General features: G+C 43.0%; 1 protein-coding gene across 2 annotated transcripts in view; it reads left to right on the forward strand.

Annotated features, from left to right (window-relative positions):
* The first annotated feature begins 141 nt into the window (after positions 1-141).
* ankrd11 (ankyrin repeat domain 11) overlaps positions 142-13,178 on the forward strand; it is a 69,317-nt gene continuing 56,280 nt past the window's right edge. For both annotated transcript variants that reach the window (XM_011610133.2, XM_011610134.2), the window contains exon 1: positions 142-560. The gene's annotated coding sequence lies outside the window, so the exon portion shown is untranslated. The remainder of the gene's footprint in view (positions 561-13,178) is intronic.

Consider the following 13,178-nt stretch of genomic DNA (forward strand, 5'->3'; position numbering starts at 1 on the left):
GCGTTGGCTGAATGGTTGTGAAGGGAAGACGGGACCGTACTCGGATCCAAAATGGCGTCGTTTTCACTCTGCGCGGAAACAGTATCCGCCCACCACACGACCTCCAATCAGAACCCTCGTCTCTTTCCGGAGCAGTTTCCGCCTGAGTGTCCATACTGAAGTCAAAGGCCGCTCGCTCGGAAATCGGTCGAATGGGTTGGCGGAGAGGATTAAACCGAAAACAAAATATGATCTTTTGATGGTTTACGCTCACCCAAGCAAGTCAGCTTACGTTCATATGGAATGCTAAAGGTCGCGTCGACGATGTAATAGCTTTGCCGTGAACGACTTTTCGTGGATATTTTATTGTGTTTTCGTTGGACGTCTGTTTTTGGTCTGCACGGTTTTAACAAGCTAGCGCTAGCCTCGATTCTGGTGCTGCGATGGTCGCCCTAAGTTTATGCGGATGTCTTCGGACAACTATGAAGTGAAACGACGTCAACCAATGGAAGCGTTCGGCTGGAGTCACCGAAACGAAAATTAAACCTTCAGATAACAGTTTCACTCGGGAAATCGGACAGGTGAGTTGCATTAACCGCTTTGCCGCGTTAACAACAAACAAACAGACAGACGAGTGCTGCTCAGCGGTTAGCTGAGGCTCGTTACTATGGCCGACCTGCAGCACTTCCATTTGCTAAAATGTTCGGTGCACCGATGGCCATAGCCTGCTCCAAGGTTCTCTTTCTGCAGTCGAGTCTTATTCTGGATGTGCTTTTTTTCCCTCTCGACTTGGTTTTTCTACTTTTATTAATTAAACCAGCATTGCATGTTTTTCATTATAATCAGGGACCTTATATGATTTCCCATTTGGCGTTGCACTTGCACACGCACGGTATTGATATTTAATAAATGTAAGTGACTGGGGCCGTTAACAAGCAGCCCTTCATGCACCGAATCCTGGCTCGCACGTATACATGCTGATATTGGTGAAGCTGCCCCGTCGCTCCCGTGGATTCATGAATGCTTTTCCCTGCTACTGGAGGTTCCACAGTGGCGAACTTTTAAGAATTGTTAACCCCAACCCTTCTTATTTACGACACCAGGCGTTTGATGGTCAGTAGCACGTTCAAGTTAGTTTATTTTACAGGTAAATATTTACTCCATCATTGCTCCATTTGAAGACTTTGGCTACTTGATGCAGTCTTTCCTGTATAGGAGGCAGCAATCAGAAATCCATACATTTGTGTATATGTGACCGCTGTCTCCATGATCACTGAGCAGGGCTGCTGTTCCATGTTGTGGAGGTGAAGAACATGGTGGGACTTGTAATGAACTGTAAAGGAAATTGAATCCGGAGGGGGAAGCTCTCCGCTTTGGTGCAGTACCAGTGCTGATGAAAACACTGCAGCACCGCTGATGGTGTTTTCCACCAAGATACAGAAAGTGTTTGAGCTGGTTGGAGCGTTCGTGCTGATTCCACTGCAGAGGGAGTGATGCGTGTCTCTTGGCACCAACATTTGTTCCTTTGGTCTAAATTGGACGACACGAGAGCCGTGAGCTTGTTTTGAATCCTTCTGTCCTTTCCAGAAGTCTGCAAACCAGTTTTCATCTGCAAACCCTTATCAAACCAGCTCCATCAACCCGTTTAGAGCTGTACTAAGGAATGAGCTACGTTTCTAGTGTACATTTGAACATATAAATGTAGATGCTGTCTTCAGATTTTAAAGGTCCAAGCCCTCGTTCATATGTACACACTTGTGACTCAACGTTACATTTTCCCACCTCTGATTGCTGTTGTAACTTGTCATTGGAGTTCTTTTTGATAAGATTTGGTTGCTCTGAGAGAACGGCGGCTGATTTGCGTCAACAAATAATTCTGGACCGTATTCAGTCGGGCATCCGTTTAAAAGCTGCTGGGTGGTGATTTACCGTTAGATATATCCAGGAACCTTTATTTGCCTTAACATCGTTAATGTGAGCGGAGTTATCACACTGTGCAAAGTCACACAAACCACCAGCTGTGTGATTAGTTCCAGGCATTACCTCGTGTTTGGATACACTGCTGTCTACAGGTTTGAGACAACTTACGGCCACCCCCAAGAATCAAATATTCAATTAATCTGGGGGTGATTTGTCCTCAGTCACCTGAACTGAAGACAGTCAGATCAGTTGCCCCTTTACTCTCATTAGTGATGTGTAACCTATCATGTGGATGGCTGTTGGGGCCCTGATCCCATGGCTTTAGCCGTCAGACTGTTGGACTCACTGATCGCCACCATTTTATCAGTATATTTTCTCTGCTGTTCACCTACAGCGATGATCATAGCAGCCGTATTACGGTCAAACGCTGAGTCGTCTTGATTGACGAGGAAATGGGAGAATTTCCGCGTCTTGAGTTAAACTCAAATATTTATCACCTGTGAGCTGATTCAGTGAGTGTTGTTGCAATGTTGCAGCACGAGCCAATAAATCCAAAGTGCATTTAGATTTGGGCTCTTTAATTCTCCATTTGATCCAATTGCAGCTCGACATTAAGTCACATTCTTGGATTCTGTCTGATTTGCAACAACTAAAATTAGCAATGGATGACCTTTAAACTAGCGAGTGTTCATCTGTTTAGCAGGTTTACACATTCCAAAGCTATTGGTTGCACAGTAACATGTGGCATTAAGCATTGTGCTTGTGTTGGGAGTCTTTTCTGTCCAAAAGTGTAAACGAAGCAACCGGCCTCCGTCTAAAGTGACGCACCTAACCGAACTTTGTTTGGATAATGAAAAACATAATCTACAAGGCAGCGAATGTAGCGCTTTCCATGTTATGCAAGTCTAAATCCAGGGCATTTGACACAATCTCCTACTCACCAGACATGAAATTGGACTTTGTGGTTATTGTAGCGGTCTGTCACACCCACCACGCCGCTCTGTTGACTTAAATGACTCGATTCTTGTGTTTGTTCTGCTAAGCTTGGTCCGGGTGTGTTTGAGACCATATTCCAGACCTGTTCCTTCTAGTTGAGCCTCAAGAAGGTCACGAGAGCCTTCTTTGCCCTCTTTGTTTACATGATTTTAAGGATAATTGGCCGTTTCCGGGGACGGTTGCAATGGAAATCACGGGAGACGGAGTTTTCTAACGGACATTGAACTGGGAAAATGCTTGATAGTGCACCTGGGTTTCTAATATTTGGAGAGGGGAAGCAACGACATTTGTGGAATCTGGAATAATGAAAACTGTAACCAAGATGTTGTTGGTGTTGGCTCTTTGCCTGACCCTCGACTGCCCCAGTATTCATGTTTTCAGCTCAACGGAGGACTCGGGTCGCTGTTCCAATGCAAAAAATGTGGCACAGATTTGCTGAATATCTGTGAAGCAAAGTTGAAAAGCATCCGCGACCTTTGGCGAAGCATAACCAGTGACCCCAGATGGTGTGAGGGTAGGCATTGTGGACTTTTGGATTGTGCTACATCTGGAAATGTAATATGAATATTATAACAGCACTTCTGAGCATTATCGAAGATGCAGGATAAACTATAGTTATAGTAACAGAGTTATCTTGACACAAGAAGATAACTGAGTGTTTTCCTGGTCAGCAGCATATTTGCTTTGGCTAAAGCTGACATGTTTTTCATGTTCTTCTGGGTGTTGCCCAATCTGTTTATCAAAAATGTGTAATACCTGTACTTGTAGTGCTTGTTAGGTTGGAACGATGAGGGATTTTCCCATAACAGAGATACTTTCTCACCATGATGATACCTATGATGTTATTTACTCCTGCTGTGATCCAGTGGTGTTGTGACACCTTGACTTTGGTACCAGAGCTTAAAGAATATCCGGTTTTGTACTGTCAGCTTTATTTTTCATCCCTATGTCCATATCTTATGTAGAGTGAATGTAAAGGGTTGCATTAATCTTGATCAGTGAGGCAGTAATGAGATTCTGAAGCGGCATTATATAATCAAATGTGTAGGTGGCTCGTGCAGAAGGCTTTATATGTGACGGTAGAGGGAAGACAAAGTTGGTATGGCAGCTCGCAGCAGCTCTGAATGCAGCCAACCCTGTCCCGGCCCTTCTGCCCCTCCCCCCTCGTGCTAAGTCTGATCCTTTTAGGTAAACAAACATTGCTGCTTACCTTCTCGCTCCTCTTTTTTCCTGTCAGTGACTCCCGTTCCTTCCTCCTCCATGTTGGAGTGGTGTTAATCTTTTATAGCTGCTGTTCTCCTTGCAGAATCTCTGTGGAGACTCAAATGGCATCTGAAGCTCTTTGAAATTCTGCCTAGCCTTTGCCACCCACCCCCCCACCCCCCAATCCTAGCAGTGAGATGGAACAAAATGGCGGGCCCCAATTGAGCTGTTTCCCCCAGGGGCTGTGGAGCCTCATTTTGGGGTTTAGGAGGCTCTGTTGGTCGATAGTATTTTTAACTCGCGTCAGGTCTCGTTTGCTTTCTAGCATTCGGCTTTACAACTTTAGATGCTATTTTCTCTTCCCTGCATCTTTCACATCAAAGAAAAAGGGGCTCTCCAGGCTGACATGCTGCTTCCCCCCCCCAGAAATGTGCTTTTTACACGTTTCCCTTTTGATCTTTCTCTTAACAGTTTGGAAACTGATTATCCGCTTTTTAAAATTTTTACGTATTATCGTTTGAAGACGGAAAGCCAGTCGTTTCCTCCTTGATCTCAGAGCTCATCCCATAGTTGTTCTCTGTCAATCTAGAGTCACCGTGGCCGGCACATCATTCTGAAACGTGCATGCAGCCCAACAAAAACATTTAGCTCCTTTCACACGTGAGTTCCCGAGGATCTGCAGAGGCTCAGATTAGATTTTCTCCCCAGTCGTCTGTTCATACATGCAGCTGACAGCAGCCTGTCTGCAGGCTCACGAGTGCTGGAGATGGTCCAGAGTGATTGGAGCGAGGGGTGGAGCACGGGAGGATCAAATGCTGCATTCTTGTAGGTGCTCATACACGACTAAATGCCACAAGAGTCTTGATTTGTCAAGGTTCTTTGGTATCGGCCTGTCCCGCCAGGAGCTTTTGGATCAGTTTATCTCTTAAACTGGAAGGAAACTTGTAGTCATTGTTTATACTTTATTACCGCTCTAATTTCCAGGGCTTCTTGAACATTGTTTTATTGCTTGGCTCTTGTAGGGCTTGTCACGTACCCTCTCCGGGCTCCACCTGCTGCTGCTGAATTCAAATGAACAACAGGCCCGGTGTGTGTGCAAGGACACCAACAGGATAGCAGGCATTGCTTATATTCACACATCAAACCCCTCTGCCTGTCATCCTTAAACATGCGTGAGGATTTAGGCGACATTTATAACAACGTTCACAGGTAGACAATCGGCAGACACGCGCACGATCCTCAACCACGACTGAAAACGCTGTGGGGATCGTGTCAAACCGATTGTTGACGCCGAACGTTATTGGCACAATCTTGGGTGGATGTAGCATTACGCTTCTCCGCTGGTGGGAACATTGATAAACCCACATTTTGCTTCAGGAGCGCTAACAAACCTAGCACAGGGAGTTGCACGTGTTGGCCATAGCTGCTGTTGGTGTTCCTAAGTGTGCACGTTGTCTTTTTAAAGAGTAATGCGCATTCACTGCCCTTTCCATTTTCAGGGAAAATGGCGCTCCTTGTTTTTCACTTTGAGTCCCACTTTCAAGTTTTGGGGATTCGGGTTCTCCAGGGACTGTTCTCGTTTCAGCTGTTTTTGTTGTGTGACCGGATCCTTAGTTTGATGTTACTGATGCTGATTTCAATTATGCTGCAAGAGCACATTTTTTTTGGGTCAGTCTCATGCAATGATCTGGTTAGTGTTCTTCAGGACACATGTGGGGTTGACAACATTCATACGTTTACATGCACAGCTTAAGTGAGTTACGCTCAAAATTCAAATTTGGCATCTTATTGAAATTCAGCCCTTGATACAGACCCGTTTACAGTTGACCTATTACTTTACACATTAAAAAAATGGAGAAAAGTGGCAGACCAACATTTCCAACAACAAGAAGATGGATAGTACAGCTTCATCTAGTACGCAATGCTAATGCTAATGTTGAGACAAGAGGTAAATATGAAATATAAAATGGAGCGTGTCAACAAATCGCCCCAGTCCTAACAGGCATTGCCTATTTTAACTCTGATGAAGGAGCATACATGCTGGGTTCACGAAGGAGAACTCCGACACTTGTAGGACTGACACCTTTAACACATTCACTTCAGATGTCCTGTTACACTTGGATTAAGGCTATGAATCGTTTGGTTTCTCAAGTATCATGTGAACATAGTGGAGTTAAATGGAACTTTAGGATCCCAGACTGTTGTCCAAAGTAAAATCCACTACAAGAATAAAATTAAATAATTCAAACCATGCTTTGGAATGTTTAATATGTTTTTTGTGAAATGGTTATTTGTATCTTTTATTTATTTAAGGTTTGCTGTGTATTTCACACTGTTTAAGACTTGAGCTCTGCTATCTGTTTGGGTATTTAGCAGCTAAAACGCCAGTCTGTATGCAGTATGTTGGATCACATTTTGTTTCTTTAGAACTTTGCATTGCTTGGAAACGGTAGAAATGTTGCTCCAGTACGGCAGCATGTAGTAAAATTTCCCAACGGTGCAAAGGCGTTTAACTCCTCCAGCCACTTTATATTAGCTTTAAGGTTAGCTATAAACCTGTGGGGGAGGGGAGCAGTGGGGTGGCCTAGCTGAATCTCAATCACCAAGACCCTTCGGCAGGGCTGGCCTTTTGATGGGCCAGCTGCAGCCATTCATCCCTCATTTACATTGGAAAGCAACAACAGGAAGGGGGGAGGGGAGAAAGATTGGGAGACGGGCCTCCGCGCTTGTGCGGGTGGGATGTGAATGAAAAGCAAAGGCATACCAAAATACCAAAGAGGTGTGGTCTTTTATGCGGGGCCAATGCTGCTGTTCAGTGATACGTACTTCCCCCAGCACATACTTAGCACAAAGCATCTAAGCACCCTTTTGACCGGTACACTCATTTCCACCAGTCAGCATTTTTCTACTTTTACAACTCGGCCGGTCGCTAACCAGAGAGTGTGAGCTGCCTCCTCTTTACAGCTCTATAGGTTCTTGTTTTTCCACTTTCTGCACATTGACTTCTTTGTATTTTGTGCTAATCCTATTTTTGAAGTCTTTACAGCCTAACGAGTTTCAGGCTCTTGTACCTGGCTTACTGTTATACTCTGCATTTGGCCTCCAGCAGACGCCCGGTCTGTAACTCATTATAGGTTTTGAGCACAATTTTTAGTTCAGTCAGATAAAGCTGCTTCCTTGAACTTTCCTGGTTACATCAGAGGTGTCTCTGAACTTCATTTTCAGCCGTTGAAACCATACTATCATCCAATAATCTCCTAATCCCCTCCGTTTAGCTAGGTCCCATGACTGTAACATTGACAAAATGTCACACTTGTGTTCAGTCTTTCCACCTTATAATAATAATACACAAATAACATTTTTTTGGAAAGCTATATTACTCTTAAAAGTAAACATCAATTACTGCAACACCCCCCCACCCAAAAAAAGCATGGCTCTGTTTTCTAACATGGTTTAAATCAAGGTATAAGGGAATGGTTTAGCTACAGGGAATGGAAAATTACATCTCCTCTCCACTCTGGGACTTTCCCTCCTGTATATGTGGCAACACAGAGCTGCCCTTAAAGCTACAGGCAGGTATGTGTTTGGGCTGAAGGTTCACACGCTCCCTGCGCGACAGGGTAGTTAGGCCAGTGACAAGGTATTTGTTTTGCTCATAGAGGAGGCAATTTAAAATAGAAATGAAAAATAAGGGAACAGGAAGTAGAGCAGACATTTAGTTTGGCCTGGAGCTAGCAGTAATCTTTCCAACATTTCGTTGTGTTTGCCTGGCAAGGATTAGAATAGTCACAGATCTATGATTTGGAGTTAACCAGACAGTGGTATCTGAAGTTCTTTTGATTTTAGAATGTTCTTCCCTATAAATATACCGCCTTGTTTTGTTCCCATCTGCGTGTTTGCGAGGGGGTGTGTGTCTGTGTGTATGCGTGTGCGTGCTTGTGTCACTCATACTCCCTGCAGAGGATCTTTTTATAGCATCCAGCAGTGTAATCTCTGGTCAGGATGTAGGACAGTCTTTTATTCCTCTCATTACTTATGTAAAGCCAGCTCTCGCTCAGCCCCTGCGTGTCTTTCTGCGTGCCGTATCTTCAAAAAGGTTAGCAGTTAAAGAGTCACACACCCCGTTTTATGTTGGTATTTTTCACACAGGTACAACACATCCTCACACACATCCTAATACCTTATTGTCAGCTTTTATGTTCTAGTGTTTCAGGGGTGCAAATGCTAAATGTTTGTGACTGGTGAGGCCTCGGAGTGGTCTTCAGGGACTTTTGAAGGGGTCGCCAGTTGAGGTGCTTTTACGCACCAACACTGCTTAAAAACAACACACATCACCAAAGACCTCCTACTGTGTCGGCCCTCTTTGCGTATCCTGCCTGTGTGTAATTGAAATGGGAACACGCTGCCAAGACAAAAAAAAAAAGACAGACAAGCAGCTTGTACATTTTGCAGCTGTGTGAGAGGCAATAACTCTCCATTCATGAAGGGAAGTGGGAAATTTCTGGAAAGTCAAAGAGCTGGCTTCCCTTGACTGATGTTGATAGTTGATCCTTCTCCTCTTGACTCCCGAGCTTCTGCCGCTGTGTTGCCTGAAGAAAAGAAAGCACTGAGTATTAGACATCTCAAATCGTGTCATTGCTTTATACGTACATCCATTTCTCTTCTCATCCTCCAATTTGTTAAACGGTCTTCTCATCTGGTCCCGATGCTGATTCAGCAGCAACAAAGCAGTTTATCCAAGGCCACCCGTTTCTGATCCAAATCCCAAGTTCTTTAATTAACCTAATATGAGACTTTAGTACGAATGTGCATATAAGGAATAGCGGAAACCTAAAGAAGTACTGTATGAAGCAGCCTGATGAGCTCCAGGCCACACAGCCAATTAAAGCAGCAAAGAAGACTAAATGTTAACTAATGTTAAATTACAGTTTAGGTTCGATTCTACGACTGTACAGAATAATTAAATAATCTGATATTACTCCATAGTTTAATGCTTTTTCCCATCTTAAATCATCATATTACTCTAAAGCACGACTGAAAGATGCCAACAGATGATACTTCAGGAAGTCAACAAAACCACTTCAGTTTCTTGTGTTCATCAAGTCGATAATTGCGGCAACAGAGTCCTTCCCCGTCACTATTTTATAGTTGATTTCTATTGACGGGAAGGTCTTAGTGAGTGAGGATTGTGTTGGTTAACTATAGGAATAATATCTTTTATTCTCTCCCCCAGATATTTAGTGATGTTCCCTGAATCGGGACCCATGAGGAAACCCTAACCTGCAGCAGTGGTGTGTGTACCATTAATGTACTGCTCCGAAGCAAGTTGGACACTTGAAAAATCTGGATTGTAAATACCAAAAATGTTTCATATGTGCTTCCAACAGAGCAGGAAGTGACCAGATGCAGCATCCGGCTCAGAAAACAACAGCACATGAAGTTCCCACGGTCGTAGCAAAAAGAAATGTAAAATGGACAATCCAGAAAGAGCAGCAGCGCATGGAATTATAGCAAGATGCTTTGTTTTTCAGTGAAAAACAAGATGCAAGCCAGAGCAGCTAGTCGCCAGAGGTGGTCTTCTGCCTTACTTGTATACCTTCTGTGGTCGCGTATGCCCACGCACGTTTATCTTTGATTTTATGTCTGTTAATTCACTCCTGGAAAAACACACACTTTGTTTCCCTGTGTGGAAGAAATTCCACATACATATCAGTTATGGTTGTAGGCATCTACATAACTTTGTAAAGCCGGTCTGTTACAAAGCTGCAGTGTTACACAAGTGCAGTATATAACTACATGCTATGATCATAACAGGAAATGGAAACAGAGGTCACAACATGCCGCAGCATAGGTGGTATGTATGTGTTTATGGGGAGGTTTGTAATGGTTCCACTATCCAAGAGCATTGTTACGTTCTATTTTTGATATTATGCAGTCACAATATAAGATTTGTCTGGGTTTTATCAGATCACCCCAAAGGGGCTCTGATTCATGCTGCATTAGTCTGGATCTCTCCGTGCTCATCTTTCTTGTCCCTCACATCGATCATTTCCTCCCTTTCTATATGCGGTAGCAGATTTTCAGGAAACACAACATGCAGGAAACTAAGGGCGTTGGGCCTAGCCATTTACCACATTTCCTTGTTTGAAAGAGATTTTAGAATCTTCTCATTGACTGAGAGCTTCTTTTTTCATGTTGTATCCTTTGAAATGTTGTTAATCATTTAATATATTCTGATATTCCAAAACAGTACATAACAGGAAGAACTTTCTTCAGTAAACAGCCTCATTTACACGGACAATGTTTTGTTGGTTTCAAACCAGCAGTCATCGACCATTTAGCCGTAAAAATACATTTTTGCACAACTTTGAATTAATTTATCTAACATAGCTGATTTGAGAACATGCCGTAGTTGTACTTAAATTGTGTACTGTATTAATATCCATGTTTTGTTCCAGCAAGTCATTGTATGTATTGATAAAATGTGCAACGCTGTTGGCTTGGTGCTCATGGGATAGAAACACTGCCTTTGAATCAGAAATGTGTGTCAGCTGGAGATGTGTATTAAATGAATATGTTTTTTAAACCTGCCCAAAATGGTGTGGGCGCACGAAAGGCTGCAGGCGATCAGATCCAGCACAGTCAACCTGCTTTGTGGCGCTAGAACATGTGCTGGGTGTTTATTCCGATAATGTACCATGCACTACACCTCCATTTGCAGTTTTCATAGAGCGCTTTCTTTCCCTGCAACCATGGCAACAGAAAATGACAAATGGCAGGAATGTGGAAACACTAAGGTTGTGGTAGAGAGGGAACAACACAACGCTTTAGCAACAGCAAATCAATTTGAAGTGAAACCGTTGTGCGGTTTGTAATCTAAACTTGAATATTTTGCATATTAAATGGCTAAAGGAAAGTGTACTCATCTAATCACTGTTAATGTGGCACAAATGTGTGTATTTATGTGTTTGGTTGTGCTATAGGAATATAGTTGCTCTGTCTTTTCACTCTGCCCTTATTATGTAGAATTCAAACTGTCCTTCTGTGTATATGATACTAAATTACCAGCATTTTAATAATGTGAGGGTCTTGTACATTTTCTGGATTTTATATAAATCTAGTACTGCTAAGAGTAAATGGCCCCGTTCTTAAAATGTCCCTTACATATGATTCAGAGGCGTAGTTGTAAAATATGTGAATTAGTCAAATCTGTTGTGCTGTTAGCTTGGAAAATATCCATTTTAGTGATGGTGCAGCTACAGCATATGAACATAGATAAAGGGTTTAAATGCCTCTTTGGTGAATGAAGCAGGATCCTTTAATTTTGTATTGTCTGCTGGGGGTAAAGGTATTTGTGCAATAAGATTTAGTAAATTGTTTTAACCTAGAGTTCCGCCTGCTATTGCCTATCAACTTTCTTGGCCAAAAACACTCGCCTTTGCTTCTTAGTACCTGTTTGATGAGCTGTGCAATTGAGTTTGTAAACGCAAGTGTGATATCCTGATGGCAACTCACTTATTAATGACTAAACCATCATTTAAATTATTTTAGTGTTAAATTTCCATTTTGAATGGCTGGTCAACCCTGTTTAATTCTGTGTGAACATCATTCATCATAGCTTGCATTACTGCCAGTGCACATGCACATTGATAGTTTTAGTAAATGTCTCTGTAGCCATCCCTTGTAAAAGTGTCTGTTGTTCATTAAATTGTGGCACTTTTTCCACATTAGCTTTCTTGCTGGTATATGAAATGGTGGTGAAATCAAAACGGCAGCCCAAAAATAATCCCATACAATGTCGCCATAGGGGTATGACTATTAATTGATTTTTATCTCGTTGGCTGCTGCGCTTCTTTCTGATCCGGCACAGCTCAGGCAGCTTTTGCTGAGAACTCTGGACCCCGTGCCCTGGTCTTGATATGCACTTCTACTAATAGTACAGCATAGTTGTAATACACACATGCACACCACAACACAGGCTGTGCTAACGGCGATTAATAAAAGCAAACGTGTGCTAAATTAGTGTCTTAATGCGCCGGGTCCTGGTGAAACAGCAACAATGGCTTGGTTGTTTGGCTGTAGTTTGATAAAGAATTGTTGGAGATTGTCACCTTTCAGCTCCTAATTGCAACAACAGTTGAGCCCAAATAGATGTAGGTCCACGAGACAAGAAAAAATTAGTTAAATTTGTCTGTTTCAATCCTTGTCGCTCAGCTCTTCGGGTTACACACTTGCACAGCTATGTTTACATGACAACGTTCTCAGCAGAAACGGAAGAGTTCTTCCTTTGCTTTTTCGCTGTGTTGACATGGAGGCAGTGTGAATCTGGTTTGCAGTCAAACAGATCTGCCATAATGCCTGAAAACCCCGTAGCAAGCATGCCACAAATGAACAAACGCTGGTCAGAATGGCACAGCCACATAGTGGTGGCGGAGCGATAACAAACCTAGCACCGTTAGCAGCCCACGTTTCTCCGGAGTCGGCCGTAGCTGCTGCTGTTTTTCCTCGGAGCGGGCACTACCTTTATCTGAAGGAGCATCATGCGTGCAGGTTGCGTCACCATTTTTACTGAAAATAGCGCTCCCTGTTTACACGGAGACGAAAACATTTGGGGATTCGGGCGCTCGGGGGAACCATTCTCGTGCTAATGGCAGGCGCATATACAACCAAACCTCGTTGTCTTCATTGTTGTTTAAATGGGCCCGTAGAGCAGCGCCACGTCTTTCAGATCAAGGATATGTTTAATTTCGTGTTTCCATTGAAATCTGTTTCATGTCAAGATGCAATCTTGTCTTCTTAGTTGGCCAGGGTTGGCCGAATTCTTTTGAGTTTTGAAAGCTAGGTAAATAGAAGTTACAATACATTTTAAACTGTTTTAATGTGCTTTAGTGACCTTTCCCTCTGTACTATATATATATATATATATATATATTCTATATATCACCATCATGCCTAATGGATTGGATGGGATTTTAATTCGTACTGCCCAGCCCCAACCCCAACATTATACTGTAACTCCGTACCAAACCAATCTGTCTTCAAACATTGAGGTACTCTCCAGGACCTGACATTTGGACATG

This window comes from Takifugu rubripes, chromosome 13 (assembly GCF_901000725.2).
Source record: "Takifugu rubripes chromosome 13, fTakRub1.2, whole genome shotgun sequence".
Classification (NCBI taxonomy): domain Eukaryota; kingdom Metazoa; phylum Chordata; class Actinopteri; order Tetraodontiformes; family Tetraodontidae; genus Takifugu; species Takifugu rubripes.